This window comes from Gossypium hirsutum, chromosome A09 (genome assembly GCF_007990345.1).
Source record: "Gossypium hirsutum isolate 1008001.06 chromosome A09, Gossypium_hirsutum_v2.1, whole genome shotgun sequence".
NCBI classification, from domain to species: Eukaryota; Viridiplantae; Streptophyta; class Magnoliopsida; order Malvales; family Malvaceae; genus Gossypium; species Gossypium hirsutum.
Genome location: NC_053432.1, coordinates 65026863 through 65031407, shown reverse-complemented (window position 1 = coordinate 65031407; position 4545 = coordinate 65026863). Strand labels below are relative to the sequence as shown.

At 38.6% G+C, this 4545-nt stretch overlaps 1 non-coding gene across 1 annotated transcript; it reads left to right on the top strand.

The window, feature by feature from the left end:
- Positions 1-2843: 2843 nt before the first annotated feature.
- Positions 2844-2950, top strand: LOC121207350 (small nucleolar RNA R71). The gene has a single exon (XR_005902441.1). It is a non-coding gene; the product is annotated as a small nucleolar RNA R71 (small nucleolar RNA).
- Positions 2951-4545: the final 1595 nt, after the last annotated feature.

Below are 4545 nucleotides of genomic sequence, written 5' to 3'. Positions count from 1 at the left end.
TATAGCATAATGTAGTAACTAAAATGACAAAAATTTAAACAAGCATGAGTATTTTAATATTCTAACTGTGAATATTCATTCAAAATAGTTCAATAGAGTAGAGAAATCATGAAATAACCAACATATTTAAAAAAATAGAGAGAAAAGAGTAAACAAACGCAAAAGGAAGAAGCTTGGGGCGTCAGAATCAGTGTTGTAGGCGGCGCACGGGCGTGAGGGTAAGGCGTGTGAAGTTGCAGCGGCTAGGGTTAGGGATTTTTGGGGAGAGAGATGATGAATAGTGAGGGGTTTATATAGATTTTGGGGCACACATCATGGAACATACCTGTGGCCTAATTTTTACCCGTGTGTTTAGCGAATTTTGAATTTGGGGGCATCTAACATTTGGCCTACACCCGTGTTCTTTGGGCGTGTAGGTCAACACTGTCGGGTTGTACGGTTGTGTCTTATTTCGTTTGCTTCTCCCACGCCTGTGTACATAGGTCTATGCCTGTGTTGGTTTTGACCGTGTCGACTACGGGTGGATGGCACGGGTGTGTCGTACGCCCGTGTTACATTCTCAGTTTCAACCACGGTTTCGAGGCACGGGCGTGTCCTGTGCCCGTGTTGTTTTGGTCATTTCGCCCAAGGCCATATCGCACAGTCGTGGCAAATTTATCGCATCCCGTGTTGGGAAAAAATCTTGCCCTGTTTTCACACAACCTAATGCACACCCGTGTGCCTGGCCGTGTGGTCTTTAGCAAGCCTGCGCTCCATGATTCGGTTTGTATTTTAGATGTTAAAAACTAAAATTTAAAGAAATTAACACTGTTAGTGCTCAGGTTGCCTCCCAAGAAGCACTTATTTATAGTCTAAGCTCGACTTACCTCTCTTCTGCATGGTCAATGTGGTGCGAGGAGTTTACACTCCTCATCCCTACTATCAACTTTATCAACAAAAGGTTTAAGACAGGTATTGTTTACCTTAAATGAGCCGAATTTGGGATGACTTACCTCAACTATACCATATGGGAAAGTGCTGAGTACCGTAAGAGGAATTTCTTCACTAGGTTTAGGAGTGGCAATGCGAGGATCTGCTGCATCTAGTAGTACTTTTTCTCCAACCCCAAGTTGATTTGGTGAGGTATTGAGCTTGTCCTGGCTCGATTTTGGTTTATCGGGTGTTCTCGATTTCTGTGTCCACCATTCATCTAGCTCCTCGATTTGTAGCCTTCGTTCTTCAAAGATAAGTCATTTGTTATTGTTTGAACACGGCTCATATGTGTTCTTCGAAACTGTTTCCTGCATAGAGGGTTTTAGATCAGTACTAGTAGAATGATTTATACAACCACCTTCAATTTTTGATGTGTTACTCGAATTACAAGCTTGAAGGGTGATTGTTTCGTCTCCCACACGAAGTGTGAGTTCACCTGTACCAATATCAATAATGGTTCTAGCAGTCACTAAAAAGGGTCGTCCTAGAATTAAAGGTGCATTATTATGCTCTTCTATGTCTAGAACAACAAAGTTTACTGGGTATATAAATTTATCGATCTTAACAAGAACATCTTCAATGATACCCCTAGGAAATCTAATGGTTTTATCAGCCAATTGAATGCTCATCCTTGTTTGTTTGGGTTTCCCAAGACCTAGCTGTTTAAACATTTTATAAGGCATAACATTAATGCTTGCCCCTAAGTCAGCCAATGCATTATGGACATCTAAACTACCAATTAAACAAGGAATCGTAAAACTCCCTAGATCCTTCAATTTGTTGGGTAGCTTATTCTATAATATGGCTGAGCAAACTGCATTCAACTCCAGATGCGACGCCTCATCCAGCTTTCATTTATTTGTTAAAAGCTCCTTTAAAAACTTGACTGCGTTTGGCATCTGCGAAAGGGCTTCAATAAACGGTAAGTTAATATGTAGTTTCTTTAAAAGTTTAAGGAATTTACCAAATTTTTCGTCTAATCGGTCTTTCCTTGTCGCATTGGGGTATGGCATATGAGGTTTATATTTTGTACTCACCGACTTTGGGTCATTTTGGCCTACCTCATTCTTACCTTTGCTTACCACCGTTTCTGGCCTTGGTTGTTTGGAACTAACCCTTCCTTATCTTGAATGGCAATCGCGTTGAGTTGCTCCCTTGGGTTAGATTCAGTGTTGCTTGGCAGGCTACCTTGTGGTCGTTCGAAAATCGACTTGGCAAGCTGTCCAATCTGAGTTCGATCCCCTTGATTGATGCTTGTTGATTTTTGAATGCCATCTCGGTATTCTAAAAATGATTTTTTGACACCGAGATGAATTTGGTTAGCATCTCCTCAAGGTTCGGGTTTTTCTCCTACTGGTACAGTGGTTACTGAAAGCCTGGAGGGGGTGGTGGTTTCTGATTTTCTTAGCCTCCCCATGAAAATTTGGGTGGTTCCTCCAACCTGCATTGTAAGTATTGCTATAAGGATTGTTTTGAGATCGAGGATTGTTACCCATGTAATTTAACTGCTCGTTCTCCATGTTGTGGCCATAAGGTAGGTATTCTAAACTGCTTGATCCACCTCCACTTGCTTCGCACTGTATTACTGGGTGAACCTGTGAAGAACTAAGAAAACCATTAATTTTCTTATTCAAGAGTTCTACCTGATTAGAGAGCATGGTGACCGAATCGACATTATAAACGCCGGTATTTTCGTTGGCTTTGTCCTCATGACTTGCCACTAATAGTTATTCAGTGACATCTCCTCTATAAATTCATAGGCATCTTCAGGTGTTTTATGGTTGATGGTTCCGCCAGCAGCAGCGTCAACCATTTGTCGAGTCGAAGGATTCAGGCCATTATGAAATGTTTGAACCTGTAACCAGAGTGGTAACCCATGGTGAGGGCATCTTTTCAAGAGGTCCTTGTATCTCTCCCATGCATCGTAGAATGTTTCTAAATCCATTTACACAAAAGAAGAGATATCATTTCGTAATTTATCCATTTTAGCCGGCAGAAAATATTTTAATAAAAACTTTTCGGTCATTTGTTCCCAAGTAGTGATTGACCCCCATGGCAACGAGTTCAACCACTGTTTAGCCTTATTCCTCAATGAAAATGGAAACAACCGAAGGCGAATGACGTTATCAGAAATGCCATTGATTTTAAAAGTGTCGCAAAACTCTAAGAAATTTGCCAAGTGAGCGTTGGGATCTTCGTCTTGCAAACCATCAAACTGAACAAATTGCTGTATCATTTGAATTGTGTTAGGTTTCAGTTCAAAAGTATCTGTAGCTACAGGAGGTCTAACAATGCTTGATTCAATTCCTATTAAAGAAGGTTTAGCATAATCATACATAGTGCGCAGAGCAGGATTCTGATTAACAGCAATCGCAGGAGGTAGCGGATTTTCTTGGTTTTCAACCATCTTTTCGGTTGTGGTTGAAGTATTGTCCTCTTGCTCTTTTGTGTATCGTAAGCTTTGCCTTATTTCTCTTTGGTTTTTGCGAACTGTGTGATCGATCTCACTATCAAACAGTAATGGTCCTGACGAGTTTCTTCTGGTCATAAACTAGAAAAACCTGTCAGAAGAAAATAAATGAAGAATTAGAAAAGAAAGTAAAAATTTAAATTGCAATAAAAGTAAAATGGCTAAAGTAATAAAAATCGAGTGTTTCTAATATCCTAATTTCCCGGCAACAGCGCCAAAAACTTTATGCGTGATATTTGTAATAGGTTTTAAAAATTTATAAATGAAACTTATTATCACGATTAAGGCAAGTATACCTATCGAACAATAGTATAGTTCAGCAAGACCGGATTGTCGAGCCCAAAGGAATTACGAGTACTAGTATTTACTTCCTTTTCATTATCTAGCCTAAAAATTAAGAGGTTTGGTTATCTAAACTAATTACTAACTAAGAATGCACAGAAAGAAAATTTTGGAAAATACTTTTGGGAAAATTTGATTGATTAAGACAATACCTAAGGAAAAATCCACCTAGACTTCACTTGTTATTTGACTCTGAATCAGACGATTTATTCATTTGACTTGATCCGTAAAAATCCCTAAGTTATATTATTATCTCTCTCGAGACTAATAACGTCTAACCCTAGGTTGAATAATTGAAATATCTTTATAATTAACAACTTAGAACTGCATTAACTTGATCTATGGATTCCCTTATTAAGTTTCACCTTAATCCGGCAAAATCTTATCACCCTATCTCTAGGCGTGCAATCAACTACGCTTAATTATGACAAATTTACTCTTAGACAGGGTCTATTCCTCCTCTAAATAAGAGCTTAACTTGAATCAATATCCTGGAATATCAAAACAAGAATTAAGAACACATAATTAAGAACAAGTCAAATATTTATCATACAAATCAGATAATAATAACAAGATCCATCTTAGGTTTCATTCCCCTTAGGTATTTAAGGGGGTTTAGTTCATACTTATGAAAGAAAACATCTCAAAAGTATAAAGATAGCAAAACATAAGAAAACTCAAAACTCCTGAAGGAACTTGAAGGTAGATCTTTAGTCTTGATGATGAATCTGACTTCTGAGATGGATCAATCGGCTTTCCTT